Consider the following 15,499-nt stretch of genomic DNA (forward strand, 5'->3'; position numbering starts at 1 on the left):
GCCAGGATCTCCACCTCGCACCCAAACACTCGACCAGCCTCGCCACTGACGGTCCTGTGCATAGCGCTCTCATGGAGAAGGGGAACCTGCTGATGTTCCGGCTCATCACGTGATCATCTCTCCAGCGCTCAGCTGTGATTCGAGTGACCGCGCAGCAACGATAGCTTCATACACCAGCTAAATGAGCTCATTTGCTCTGCGAAGCTGCTTTAGACAGTGTAGCGGCGAAACAAATTTGCCAGCGATCTGACAAGCCGTACTCTACTAGGTTTAACTTACAAGTGGCCTTTTGTCAGACTAAAAAAAAGCCTAATTAAATACCAAGGCTGGTGCTTTTAAGCTGTTTTTTAATTCAAGACTCTCTCATTGGAATAACAAAGTCCTGGCTGTGTGTGCGGAATACTGAGTCCAGGATACAGCCGTGGTCACAGACGGGAGTTTCACCAACAGACACGGGGACTGGAGACTCGCGTCCAGTCACAGCTTAGCAGGGCAGCTGAACAAGTGACACACGCAAGTGTGCTGCAGGCTTTCAGCTGGGATTTTGCAACAGGGCGTCCCAAGCCACGGCCCCAGCCCATTCACCTCCTGACACGCCATGTCGTCGACTGACATAACTTGCTCGGTAAAAAAAGAAGCTGTAAACATAATAAACTATATATACACAACTTTGTTTTCTGGAAAACACGGACCTGAGTCCAACAACCAACGATAACAGAGATAAACTCAGTCACTGTTGCCACAATAACTCTTTCAGTGTCAAAAGAAACGGCAAAACAGTCCTGTGAATTTAGTCACCGATTGTTTACAGTGTGGAACTCATCTGCATCCCATCAATCACAGCGCATCCATGCCGCCAGACGTGGATAACTACCAGGTTAAGCCGGTAAACAAATATGGCAGACAAGCTACGGCTGCAAAGGGCTTGAGAATCTGCAAATTTCCACTATACCGGACTCTTTTCATGGAAACCAGTCTGATGACACTATGAGGAGGAACTAATGAGTGGACATACAGGGCGTCCTGCTGAGAAAACAGGGCGTCCCCAGGACGCTCACATGCCCCACCAGCCTGGCGTACAGGTCAATGGATAAACCATGGCTCCGTGCCTCCATATGAGTAAGTCACTCGGCACACCTCAATTCAACATGGTCACACAGGATGTGAAGCACGACATGACTGGCCACAGGTACCAGCAGCCACAGCAGACATCTGGCTCAAGAAAACACCTGAGAGTGCTGAGCGCTTCTCGTGGCTCTACAACCACCCACAGGCCGAGGCCTCAGGCGCTATAGAAACCTGCTCGCTGATTCAACCTCTCTCAGAAATTGAACACACACATATACACTTAGTGAGGACCGTGATTGACATAATGCTCTCCCCAGCCTCTCTCCCCCTAAATACACCTCACCAGCTCAAACACATGGCTAAACTTCCCCTTGACACTGAACCAAACTAAAAGCCAGTGATAATCACCCAGCTGTTTTGACCCTCAAAATGAGGCTTGACCAAGTGAGGACCGGCCAAAATAACCCCATACAGGTTCTCACAACGATGGAAGTACAAGAACACACACAGCCTCACGTGCGAGTGCACAGCTGAGTTCACTTTCACAGCTTCACATCTCATTGCCAGAACTATGTCTCATCAATAAGCACAAAGTCAGCTCAGCTCAGCCAGCGTCCTCCTGAATGCTGCCACTCCCCGAAGAGGCTGCTGAGCTCGAGAGTCACGTCACAACTCTGCACAACCAACACAAAGAAGACAGGTCCGTGAGGTCGACCAAGTGAAGAGCAAACTCATCCCACTCTCAAAGACACTGCTGGACAGAGCAGTAGAAGAGATGAGGATCAGCTCCTCTGAATCTGGGCCCGTGTGCTGCAAGCATGTTTTAAAAACAGATGCCGCTCCACGTCTGCCACCAACACCACCAAAACGAGTCCACGGAGGGAAGACCGGGGGCTGCTGAAGACACATCAGGGGACAAAGATGGTCCTTCAGTGACCTCACATGCACCAGCAAATGCCATGTGTATGTGTGGGGACAAAGGTGGGCACATTGATGGGTGGTTTGACTGACAGGCGCCACAAACAATCGAGCTAGCACAGCAGCATCTTGCATGTTCTGCATCTTTGGTTTCTCCCATCACAACAGCCTCTCTGGTGGCGTTACATCACGATGGAGACAGTCTTATGCAAGACAGTGAAATGACAGATCATTTCCAGGTAATTAATCCCCGGTGGATTCACACTTCACGCTGGAAGCTGCGGCTAACACGCCACGATTGTACCGCACGCTAGCAGGACACAAGACTTGTGAGGCAGGTCTGGTACAACATGGCAGTCGAGCGTGACCCTGGTCAGCTGGGGTTGACTGATGTTCTGGAGCAGGGGTCCTCAACCTTTTGGATCTCGGGGCCCGCCTTCCCCAGAACAAATAAGCCCGTGGCCCATTCAATAGAACAGATTCATTCTTCTAGATTTCATTTGTGATCAACAGCCATATTTAATCTTATTTGTCATCCAACCAGTCCAACCAGCAGCAGAACCAGGTGCAAGTCATATTCATCAAATCTACAAAAGAAAGAAAATTACACTTGATGCAAACTGTTGAGAAAATTTGAAAATAAAATTCTGAATAAAATAAATACAATACAACCTATAAAAATAATATATTTTAATTATACCCCACAGAAGTATACAAGTAAAGTGTAAATGAAAATATCGCCAGAAAATATTGTAATACATTTTCAAAACTGCCTCGACAGGTGCTTTCATGAACAGTTTTTACTGTTCTTTATCCTTTTTTCTTTTCAAGAACTTCTCCATAGTTGCTAGGTATCACAGATTTGCAGCTGTCAAGTCAATTCAGTGACTCACTACTGCCACATATGTGGCTAATGTATTAAAACTGAGCGTCTCGCGGCCCAAAGGTGTAAAACAAAAAACATTTGGCACCCAAGCAAAGGCCCCGGCCCTATGGTTCAGAATGACTTTTTAAGAGCTCTCTCGACGCGGCTTGAAGTGTTCAGAGGGCAGCATTTTTAAAGAGACATTTCCACCGTGACCTGGCGAGTGAGCCCTGAGAGAGCCGTTGGAAAACATCTTCACCGGTTAGGACCTCACACTGAGCCAGCCGAGAAGGAGAAACGACGGTGGCTGGGCCTCCAGAGATGTTTCAGCGGAACGTTGACTTTGAGTCTGCAGTGATGCTTCCCCTTCAGTTATGAGGCAGCGCCCCCTGCCCCTCCCACTGTTCTGAAATAAGTTCAAAGTCTAACCAGAAGTGAGGTGTGAAGGCTAGGGAACTCAAGTGCGTTGATCTTCTGCAGGTCATTGATCACAGACATCAGAAGCACTTCCAATTTGACGTCATAACTGGAGACATTCTTCACGTGACTAGCAACAGGGTGAGTGAGTGACATCTGACTGGTGGACGCCCTCGGCCCACGTGCACCAGCGACCCACTCGTCCACTCGGCCCTCAGCATCCGAGTGAAACTGTCAGTCAAACTGTCCAGGCTTACACTGCTGCACGACAGCCACAGATCGACCTGTTCAGACTCCAACTGAAGAGGGACTCGGACACAAGAGCCGAGTTTTACCGGAGCAGAAAACGGCAACTCACCCTGTCAGTCCGTCGTGTAAGCGTTTTATCCGGACCTGGGAAATTGCCATATCTCAAGAGGTGAGAACGGCAGACCACCCTGCAGCTGGCAGTGAGAGAACAACATCAGTTTAGACCGAACATTAAACAAGCTGCTGTTGTGCTGTCACATCCAGCGCACAATGATGCATCAAAGCGCAGTAGTTCTGGATAATGAGTTCCACACCAGCCCATTGCCATTAGGCTCTGCGGCAGTACCAGTCAAAACAGCCGACATGCTCGCCCGCGCCCTGTCTGGAACAAAGGAGAGCCTGTTCCCGCCGTGCGGGAGGAGAAACACAACCCTGTGTGCAGGCTGAGGTGCATCATTCCCAGCCCAAATTCAACCCTCAAGTGCTCCGAGTCGGTCAGTGCTCAGCAGCAAACAGGTGTAAGATTGCAGCAGATGGTTGACAGGAAACACTGCAGAGGCCCCGGCAAGAGCACAAAAGACACTAGAAATGGAAGCTTTATCAAGGTCTCAGATGCTGATCCACATGAAGAGAACCTCAGCAGGAGACGCCCTCAAACCCAGACAGGCAGTGAAGTGCAGGCAAGAGTCAGAGATCATGGTGGGCGATGCGCGGCCTGCTGGCCGCAACCGGCGTGAGAACATCAGTGTGGAAATATGTCTCGCAAACCTTTGTTTCTCATGGAAGAAACTAAACCGGTCATATCCATTTCAAGTCCTTCTTCCACTGACAAGAGGCATTTTCTTTGCATTTGATTCAGAATGTTTTTTTTCCGGACAGATTTCCTTCGGACAAGGAGGTTCATGTTTTGAATAACATTTCTACATACTTGTCTAGGTCCTACAAACGGACATGCGCGTGTGTCACGGTCGTGACACCAGGCCAGGGATTCTTCTCCAAACAGAAGTCGCCTCCACTTTGCGCGGAGACAAACACAACAGTGGCTGCCTTCACTCTCCTTGTTCCCGTAAGAGGACGCAACACTGTGGCAACCTCCTTTGTGAACACACACATGCTCCGTATCACACAGACTGGAGTCGCCCGGGCGACGAGGGGAATGATGGAGGATCTTCTGTGTGGCCTCTTCTACTCTGTCCAAGAGCACACATCTGGAGCGGATCATTTCCAGCAGCCTCCGGAACACCAGCGTGTCCGTCTGACTGATCACTTCATGTCTGCTCTTCCCAGCTCCTCCACTCTAGTCCAATCATTATGTCTTGGTTTGAGGTTTCATGAGAGAATATCTCCTCCCTGACTTTCCTCCAACACACTATACTAGTGAGTCACGTCAGAACAGTGTGTTACGCATTGAACCTCCTCACTGTGGGACAAAGAAAGGACAACTCATCCAGTCTAATAATCAACACCTCTGGACTTACACAACTGGAGTGACATGGGCCGGTTCTGTTCTGAGACACGAGCCAGCTGACCATGCTGTGATGTCAGACGTCTGGTCATCCAAGCCACTCACAGCAACATGGTGTCGTGATGAAGCTGGAGGGCTCCACAACCATGCGTTCACGCTGCTCACCTCAGTATTTTGGTTGGAGTGACGGACGGACGGGCGGCATAGCACACTGCAAATCTGTCTTGATCCTTAACAGTCTACCTTAAAAGGCAGAATCAGTTCAACAGAGTGACACAACACTGGCAGTGCGAGTCACACTTCACTTCAAGTTAACCAAAACACAGAGAGCACAGACACTCAGACAAGACCAGAACTGCAGCTGAACCGACTGCCTGCTTACACTCAGTGTCATGAGAACTATTGATTGAATTGTAGATGGTGTACAATGTACCAATCTAATGCTCATACAAATGCCATGTCATTTGTCGTGTTGGGAAAAGCGTTTGAGGAGATTGAAATCAGTCTCCATCCATGATCCCGGCGTCGAGGGGCGCTGGCTGCTGGAGATCTGGGGAGACGCCTGCCCCTCACCCGGACACTGAGAAAACCGCCCCATCCCTCACACATCATCTGGCTTTCATCTCATTCTCAAAAATGTTGCCGAGTCTGGAACAAATGGCATTTCAACTCACTTCAAACTAGCAAGTATCAGAATCAGAATCAAATGTATTGCCATGGTCAGTGGGGAGCCCACCAACTAGGAAAGGGTTTTGGAATAAAGTGCTGACAATAAATAAAATAAATTAAAATAACAACAAGGCTGATCACGAATTCAACAGTCTGACGGCCGAGGGGAAGAAGCTGTTCCTGTCACGGGAGGTTCTGGTCTGGATGGAGCGCAGCCTCCTGCCAGAGGGAAGAGGAACAAACAGTCCATGTCCAGGGTGAGAAGGGTCGGCTCTGATCCCACCTGCACGTCTCTGGCTCCTGGAGACACACAGCTCCTGAAGAGTAGCAACGAGCATCAGTGGCTGTGTGGCTTGCTGTACCTGGCAGGACATCTTCCACCAGACGTCAGACTCTGGTTACACGCTGTGTACAAACATGACAGGTGGCGCTGCAATTCCCTTCTCCCCGCCACTGCGCAGGAGCCCTGACCCTGGCTAGCATGCTAACTCAGCAGAAGTCAGGTTTGAGGTCCCAGCTACTTCTCAACCTGACCGTGCAGACTTCAAATGATCACAGCGTTGCATCTTCAGGTGCTACTGAGTTGTCCAGCAGAGACGGGATTGATGGCTCTTCGACTGGAGTCAGCTCCTCGATTCGTTGGCAAACGTCACATCGTGGTTGTCTCCTTTCAACCATCCAGTCTCTCTAGAAAGAAGGGCCACTCTCTTACTGTTCAACTGCATTATGACCAGCAGGTTCCTCCTCCTCCATGAAGGGTGGTGTCTACAGTTGCTAACGTGACTGTCAGTACTTCTCTAACAAGCGACGGTCTTGTCTGTTTCGCGGAGGCGGGTGGGACCTCCGGAGAGTTCAAGTCCAGGTAAAAGCTCTCAGAGCAGTGGAAGAATTAAAGACATCACTTCCCCCAGACGCAACCCGCCACCCCCTCAGAGGCATTTAAACTAGACATGAGCAAACAAGCATGTGGTGTTGTGATGATGATGCTAACAGCCGTCAGTGAGCGTTACTGTGGGAGAGCTACAGTGCAGCGCCCCCCTTTCATGTCCAATAAGGGGGTGTAACAGTGACAGCCACCCATTAGCTGCGTGTGTGATAAATCACAAGATGACAGTGAGTGCCATCTCGCCACGAGAAAACGGGAAGAAAAGAAAAATAAATAAACATCGCCTCATTGAGAACCTCTTAATAATGATGACAACGTATTACTGACCAGAGAAACCATCAGCACACACCGAGACAGGGTGAAGTACATGTGGGGACACCGGGTGGTTAGTAAGCGATGAGCTGCCCTGTCAAGTTCACAGCTCTCATGCCGACGCAAGTGTCTGGTTAACGTGGTCTCTAAGGAGGGAGGAGAACATCAGCTGGTTAGCATCGCTGTGCTGAAGTTCAAAAAACACATCGCGCCCGCTATTGGCCAAAATGATGGCACAACCAGATTTGAACAGAGAACGGCCGGTCCAGTCCAACTCCAGCAAGTGAGGATGCTGGTCAGCATGTCGGCTTCACAGTTGAGCACTGGCTTAAGGCTACAACCACAGAGACACATGGTTCTAGGCGTCCCGCCGGCGGCTTGTGCGGCCTCACAGCCATCAGGGTCTCACAGCCTAGTCAGTGGGAAGGGTCGGTATCACACTGAAGTACAGCTCCACAAAGCCCTCAGAGAATGACGTGTGCGTCATGTCTGGGTGTTTTTAGCCCTCTACCAATATGGACGCCGGCGAGGGAGTTTTCTGTAAGAGTTTGGATTCTGCTTTGAGAGTACAGATGTGTTTTTGACTGGCCCTTCTGCAGCCTGCGCTGCTTCTGTCAAGCAACACGGCCCGTAAGGCGCGGAGCTAGCAAGCAGACATAAAGCTGAAGGCTGAGCTAGCATGCGGCAATATTAAAAAAACAGCGGATAATGGCAGTGGTTCAACACAAACCTCCATCGAGACAGACGAACAGTGACCTCATCGTTTTCAGCTGCCGATCAACAGCACAGAGACACCTGGGACCCGTTTGCAAAGAGTATCGGATCCATGGAAACCCCAGGTTCTTGAAGCCCATCCAGCACGGCACCGTTCCTGCTGCGACCGGCTCCGTGAGGATGGGGCCTCGGACCCACGGCTTCTCCAACTCAGCATTTTCCGAGACAGACAGGAGAACTCCGCAGCTTCAGTCCACGTTGAATAAGTGATAAGAAGCGTTTAAAAAAGAGGTTATTTTCTATTACTCCTGAAACTAAACCCTCTGGACCTGAAATGATTCAGCACATTGAGAATACAGATCCTAAAATAAAAGCGTAAAATGTGCTCCTGTCCTCTTTTACTTTGCAGATCTCTTTCTTCTGCTGTTAGCGCAGCGGCTGTTTGAAGCGCCGCGCGGTTTTGTCACTGATATATGAGTCCGAGGAAGGTTCTGTAGTATTCCATCTAGTATCATGCAAAACGTGGAGTCAGACACGTCAAGTCGCCAGGGAATTATCACACTTGGAATGCAATCAGCTTCCATGACCTTGATGTGTACGAGGAGCCCCAGTTTGGGCCAAACACGTTTTTCATTTCTCGCATTATTTCTCCCACCTGCGTAGCCACACATGCTCAGCGCCCACAACATGGCTCACCGTCGCCGGCCCTCCTGCTCTCATCGCAGTTACTATTGAATCACACACGCCCCCCGCAGACACTCCAGTGGGACAGAGCCTTTCCATTGTTCCCTTCACTCGCCTGAACTCCACACGCAACAATCACTTAGCAGATATCCCCAGGTCTGTTTACGTCTGACCCCGCTTTCCTTGTGAGAATGCCTCTTCGCAATCAAGCCGGCACAAAGGACGAACGAGGAGCAACGCATTTTTCATCTGAGGCCACAATGCAGCGAGCTCCGTTTGGCCGCGCTCATCAGCACGACAAAGACAAGTGGAAGAATGCAGCCTCGCAGCACCGAGGTTAACCCAACAACCTGAGGCTGTGAAGGACAAGGGGCCCTGGATTTCACCTCTAATATCGTGGGTCAGGGGTCCCGCTATCACCAACTGTGGCCTTAGAAAATACAATACCCACTAAGCCTGTCAGTACTTCATCCACTAATCACACACCACAAGCTTCAGCAGTCTGTGCCCGAAAACGCTCACATCACTATCTGGTGTGTCTGGTGTGGCAGCCAGCGTCAGTGGTGCGAGCGTCACTGCGAGTTCTTCCGATCGAGGCCCAGCGTGGAGTCGAAGAGAAGCTAGCGAGGACAGCACGGCACACAATCAAGGCAACAGAACAGCTTCCGTGACGACAGAAGTGTGTTGGCTCACAAAGATAGGGAGCCTCCTGGGAATCGGACCCTGGCTGTGGGGATGACCAGCGACCTTGACCACACATTTGTACACCTCAGTCAGGTGACTTCTTTCTGTGATTGGATGTTCTCCAGTTTCCAGCTGGTTCTGGTGGGGCAGCGGTGTGGAGCCACACGAGGACGAAGAATCCTTCAGAACCATTGTTCAGTCAGTCAGTCGGCGCTCCAGAACACCACGGAAGGCCAAGCATCTGCTCATCATCCCGACACCGTAGAAAGGGACTGGTTTGGCGAACAGAGGCAAAGGCTCCGTGGTGGAGGTCACCATTTCGGCTGTTTCACAACCTTGAGCCTCGAGTGTTCGTGCGGCTCCAGAAGTGACACCGGCACGATCCGGAGAGTGGAGAACCCAGGATGGCTATGTTGCACTGTTGCAGGCTCACGTCACCACAGCAGCTGGCAGAACATCTGTTTACATCAGCCCTTTGTCGTTTGATAATCACTCATTAAAGCACTTCAGTTCCAAACTAGTGTGTTTATTCTCATGCCCTTAATTGAAAATGCAGTCCAGACTGTAACGTCAGTAATCTGTCACAGTGTAAGCTCAAAATCTGCTGCCAGAGGACCACCACATCTGCACAGTGTGTGTGTGTGTGTGTGTGCTGATCTCACCACTGGCCCAATCAGAGCCCTGAGCTGATCCCCACTCTGGCGTGTGTGTGTGCGTGTGTGTGTGTGATGCGTACCTCCCACCATGAAAGTCCGCACTGACCCTCTGGTGCCGTTTGATTCACTGTCTGAGCGTTGGCGGCGAGCAGGTTGTACTGTTGCCATACGTCACACGCGACGCTAGCCACCCTCCAGCGCGAGTGTGTCTGCTGTGCGGAAGAGTTTCCAACACACGCCACTCTCCCTCTCCGACTGACTCGCTGCCGGAGCGAGCCACTGCACCCTGTATTCACGTGGAACCCAGTCTCGTCACAAACAGAAGCCCCGTGGCTCAGAGTTTTGGGGGTGCCCCTCAACACTGTAACCAGGGTTGGTTTATACGCGTTTTTCCATGTGCCGCAGTGCTTTGCTCCTTTCTCTGACAGAGAGGTAATTGTACAGTGTACTACAGTGATTGAAGATGAGTCGGCCGGACTCCCAGGGAAGACTGGACCAGTTGCTGTTGGTTATGGCTTGTGTTTAGTCAACAATGCAACACATTTCGCTCCAAACACTCACAAATCACTATATTGTCAAAATAAAATGACATTTTTTTCCCGCAATTCCCCCAAACTTCAGCCCTAGACAGAGCTTTGTTGCGTAGCGCAAGTGGCTGCTAGCTTGCGTGTACTCACAGCCGCAGTACGTCAGGGAATGTCAGGGCTATGCTACCAGGCCGGCCACTGGCGTCACATGGTTACACTAGAACCCCTAGTTCTACTGTGTTGTTGTTTACGTGATTGGTTTTTTTTGTCTTGCATTGTTTTCAATAATATTTTCAATTTGAGTGCTGTTGTTACGTCGGTCGGGGAGCCCAGGAAGAGGAGCTGCTACGGTACGTGGAGGCAGCATCAATAAATCAAATGATTGCCAGACAGTTGGACACACTGGGGTCCTGCCAGAAGTGCGTGGTACAACTCCAGTCCCAGCTCAAGTCTACCAGGTCGGACAGTAGAGGACACTCCAAAACTGTAGGTGGCAGCGTGACCAGACGCCAAGCTGAAAACTCCTGTCAAACGTGTCCGGTCCTTCATGTCACAGAGCAGCTGTATTGGCACCAACATCACTGCTGTGCCGCCGGCGCAGGTTCTGTCGCGTACTGTGGCGTCTACTGCCGGCCAATCCCATGCCAAGTTTCTTCCTCCTCCCCCTGTCAGTCACCATCATCTTGTCTGTGGAGTCTCACTCAGAGAGTCACAGCGAGTTGAAATGCAGCAGTGAACGGGAGGGTCATGGAGGGTTCCCCAGCCGGAGTCATCTGGCGCCCACAAGGTGTCACAACACCAATTCATTTGATCTGCTGCCAGGCACCAACCACACACTGACACCTTCCACGGCGATGTGGCCTGCAGTGACGACTCAGCGTAGGAGCGTCCAGGGGCTCCACTGCTCCATTAGCAGCGGGAGCAGGGCTCGCTGCGTGGCCTCCAACAGACACAGCTCTTCCGTCCTCGGCAGCCTCCAGACTGAAGACTGATATTTTCCGAGTCTTTCTCCAAGAACAACCGCTGACTTTCACTGTGCGTGTGTCGGTGTGTTCGTGCGCTACAGCCCCCACCATCGCTCCCTCCACCCCCACACACTCCGCCTGTAGAGATGGTGAAACGGCGCCGCTACAGCAGCGGAACGTGACGTCCTCTACCTGTTTGTATCGCTCAGGTCGATCAAGCTACTGCACAGCCATTCCGTGTGTAGGTCAGCGACACAGGCCGAACACCTCCGGAGCAAGTGACGACCGCGACATCAGCTGGAGCTGGAGTGGGTGTGTGCGTGCGTGCGTGCGTGAATCTATCCACCCTCTCTCGTGTGCACCTCACACGCGCGCGCGCGCACCTAGCTGGGCTTCACCGTGAGGCTCAAGTTTGACTAGCACCATGCTAACGCGCAGCTAGCCCGCACCTTCGGCTCGCGTCCTTACGAGGCTGGTGTTCGCGACGCCTATTCCGAGTCCCTTCTGGATGCTGGTGATGTCACAGCCCCGCGGTGGCGGCACAAGGGAACGTAGCGGTTTGCGAGCGCATGAAAGACGCAACGCGGAGGTGGACCGACAGCCGGAGCAGCTCGCTGCGGAGAAGCGGCTCCGCCTGCTCCTCCGGGCGACACGGCCCCGCGGCGCAGGCAGGTAGCGCCCCCGCGACAGCGAACACGCAGCTCACCATTGTGGCGACGGTCAGGCCCGTCCTGGCGACCAGACGCTCTCGGGTGCTCCCGGAATCCCTCGACTCTGCTCCTCCTTCCGCTGGCGCCGCGGGAGTGGTATTTCCAGAGAGCACGACACGGCGGAGAAATCCCGCTCCTCTCCCTCAGCGCGCGCGAGCGGATGGAGCACGCTCGTCAACGGCCACACGCTAATGCGAGGCAGAGACAGATCCTGCGGGAGGAGAGCGGAGCCTCCGCGGACACGGGGCGAGGAGTGGAGGTGGCGCGCCGAGTGTGTGCGCGCGAGAGTGCGGGGGGTGGGGGGTGGGGGGGAGCAGATAGAGAGAGAGAGAGAGAGAGCGAAAGAGAGCGTGGTCGCCCCCTTCGGTGCTGGAATATAGTCCCTCACCCGCAGCAGCAGCTTCCACCTATTGCTGTGGCCTCGGCGCCGTGAGGTCAACTGGAGGCCCCGGGGCCACAGCCGGGCCAACCATGGAGTCTTGTTCATGATGAAGGTCAACAGATCCTGGTCCAGGAGTTAGCACGCAAAGTGCTGCTGGTCAGCGGCGTCGTGACGTTTCTTTCAGCCAGAGCTCCAAGATGTCACCGCATAAAATGTCTTCCATTTTTGATTCTTGCTCTTCTGTCAGTCACGGGGAGGACGTGGCGTAGCCCACCCCAACCCTCTCGGTGTCACGATGAAGCTGATGATGATGATGATGCGAAGATCTCACTAAATCAGAAAAAGAAGTCTATCAAACGATATCCATGTACAATAAATACATCATAGGCACAAGCAATGCAGGTTAATCACGTACAAACCTTGTTCTTCTTCCATCAGCATTTCCCGGTGCATCACAGGATACAAGGTGGTGTCATCACCAAAACATCCACGCTGGAGGAGAGTAAAGGAGGCTGTGCTTATGGACAGAAAATTGAGGTTTAAAGACGGGAAATTGAAACCTTAGAAGCTGAAAATGTTCTGTGCAGAGGGGCACGTCGTGACAGTCAAGTGAGTCCCGGAGATGACTCCCTGTGGAAGCCTGCGCGGCTCGTTGTCCTGGACGTCAGGCGCGGCTACACTGGGGCCCATGTCTGGCCCTCGCTCGCTCTGCACTTCCTCCTCAGAACAGAAGAGGAGGAGGAGAATAGGTAGGTGTTCCGCTGAGAGCTGTGGTCTTTCCTGTGCCTGGACTCGTCGGCACGACCTCCATAAACAGCAGGAGAAGGATGAATAAATAGAAGAGCTTCAGGAGCAACTCTGTTTGCCGTCCTCCATAATGCGCCGCTCTGAATGAGTCCTGGACTGAGTCAGAGTCAGTTGGTGCTCTGGCTGTCGACCTCTGTTTGACCTTGACCTGCTAAAGCACCTGGTCTCTCTGGAGCTTCAAGCTGAAAACAAACGTGATTCTGATGATTTGGCAGGGGGCGGGGCCTCTGACTGTTTGGCCGCCTCCGACAGTCTGAGCGTCTGGTTTTCTCCAGGTCTCGGCCCCAGCGCGGTCCCTTCTCTGTGGGTTTATTCTGACTAGAGCTGCTCACCGGAGGAGTCCCGTTCAGAGCAGTGGTGGCTTCAGTTCCTCCGCTGCTGACGCCTCAGTCAGCTGCTGTTGAACCTGAGTGACGGACACGTCGGACGCCAGCTCCTCCTCCTCCAGAGCCCCTGACACCACGTTTGCAGGCTCAAGTGAAGAAAATGAGCTTGTGTCTTGTCGTCCTGAGCCTTAAATCTGTCCAGGCTTCGGTCTGCGGGTCAAAAGACCGCTCAGGAGTTCCCGGCCCTGAAGTGTGTTTGGTCACCCACACAACAAGAGCGGGAGCCATGTGTGGCCTTTTAATTCACCACATTGTCCGGCCCGGGGCTAATCTGGGCCGACCGGAGGGACGATAAATACGCTTTCAGATGTAAAGCGGCTATTGTGGCGGGGGCCGGCTGGGGATGCCTCTCCCGCGCGACGGCTCTAAGCCTGGGTCGGGAAGGCCAGGCACCTCGTCAACAGGCTCGTCCACCCACGCGCCGTCGTGGGCTCGGTCACCGACTCAGTCTGGCCTCGACACGACAAGCGAGCTGTGTTTCAGTGGCGCACAGGATGAGTCTTCCCTACTGCTCGTCTGCTGCTCAACTCACTTCCATGTGTATCTGAGGGACTCAAGCAGACGTGTGATGTGCGGAAGGCGAGTCAAGGTTTTCTGACTCCTGCTGTTTCCACCGTGCACCAGCCCCTGGAGACAGCATCCAACTCCTCATGACTGCAGGGAGACTCGACCACGCGCCTGTTCTCGTCGTCACTGCAGCAGCAGAAGAGTCAGAGCTCCTCTCCTGCTGCTCTGTAAATAGCATCTGATAATCTCTGACGGCGGATAAATAACCTGCGGTGTTTGGTTGCTCGTGGCCCATCGATGGATTTCACTCAGTCTGAGGTTTCAGTCTGCACAGCTTCAGAGCTCAACTCCCCAAACGGCTGCACGCAGCAGACACACATCTCAACGAGTCACAGTTAGCTTATGAACTGTGACTCTCGTCGTCACCCAGGGCAAAGAACGGCACCTGTGCAAATCAGTGTGTGTGGAATGCCAGGGACAGGAAGTGGGTCCGACTGAGTGAAGTGGAGAGTCCTATGCGGCCACATGAGTCCCTGTGATGCGACACGGTTAAGTTGGCAAGAGTAACGTCATCGCTGCGTGTGACTGGTTAAACAGGCATTTCTGAATTCCTCATGTTCAGATGAGTCCCACTGTGTCACTCGATTATTAGATTACTCACAAGGGACTGGAGACAGGAAATAGGTCCAAGTTGCGGAAGTGAAGAAGCAGTCAGACCGATGGCACACACCTGAGTGAGTCTATGTGACTTGGAGTCGCTGAACAGTAAATGAGTCAGACTTGTGCAGAATCCCACACGGCTGACTGACTCTTTCTGACTAAGGCTCTACTAACCGAGTCTCAGAAGGTTTCCTCGGGACTCAGGTGGCCTTCCGTTTATCTGTCTCAGGTTGCGGAACAGGAAGCGGCTCAGAGTCGAGGAATGAGTCCTAGACATCTGAGTGAGTCCCTGTTTGTGACGACCACACAGTCCTTTCTAACATCACAACGACAGCGAAGCACAGACAGGACTCGCTGAGCCGAGTCTCTCCGTGCAGACAGTCCAGCCGTACCGGTGCTTCTGGCTCAGAACAGAGCGTGAAAGGCTCGTGCTGCTGTTCCTGCCGTGGCTCCGCCTGCGGTGAAGGAGAGCGGCAGTCCAGGTATGTAGGTTAAGCTGCTGCGGCTGATTTATCGCTGTGGGCTCGGCCGTCTCCGCCGAGAGCGTTTGGTCACCAGGTGTGGCAGATGACATCCATCACCTAAGCTTGCATGAGGCGCCGCAGCTGGACGCTCGGCAGCCACTCTCTCTCTCTGCTGACGTTCGCCTCCAGGTTCAACACCAGACCCTTGCTGTTCCCTGACATCGCTTGCCCTTGCTGTGTCTGGCGCTTCCCTCTGGTACGTTCCACTCGCCTGATGGAACTTCTGTGCGAGACGTTTCACGAAAAGCTTTGGTTTCCTTCCGGCACAGAGGACCTTGGCCGTTGCCAGCTGGGTCTCCGGGTCACATGACTTCCAGGGTTTGATCTGACGCTCCATCACACGACGGCTCCGTTTCAGTTCCGGCTGAGTGTGTTTTCAGCTCAGTCCTGAGACTGGAGCTGAGCCTGCTCTGTTCCACTGACTGTTTTTAGAAAGAGCGAGAG

General features: G+C 52.7%; 1 protein-coding gene across 10 annotated transcripts in view; it reads right to left on the bottom strand.

The window, feature by feature from the left end:
• tenm4 (teneurin transmembrane protein 4) overlaps nucleotides 1–12,055 on the bottom strand; it is a 95,811-nt gene extending 83,756 nt beyond the window's left edge. For all 10 annotated transcript variants that reach the window (XR_008412776.1, XM_053846880.1, XM_053846872.1 and 7 more), the window contains exon 1: nucleotides 11,786–12,055. The gene's annotated coding sequence lies outside the window, so the exon portion shown is untranslated. The remainder of the gene's footprint in view (nucleotides 1–11,785) is intronic.
• Nucleotides 12,056–15,499: the final 3,444 nt, after the last annotated feature.

The sequence above is a fragment of the Synchiropus splendidus genome, chromosome 1, assembly GCF_027744825.2.
Source record: "Synchiropus splendidus isolate RoL2022-P1 chromosome 1, RoL_Sspl_1.0, whole genome shotgun sequence".
NCBI lineage: Eukaryota > Metazoa > Chordata > Actinopteri > Syngnathiformes > Callionymidae > Synchiropus > Synchiropus splendidus.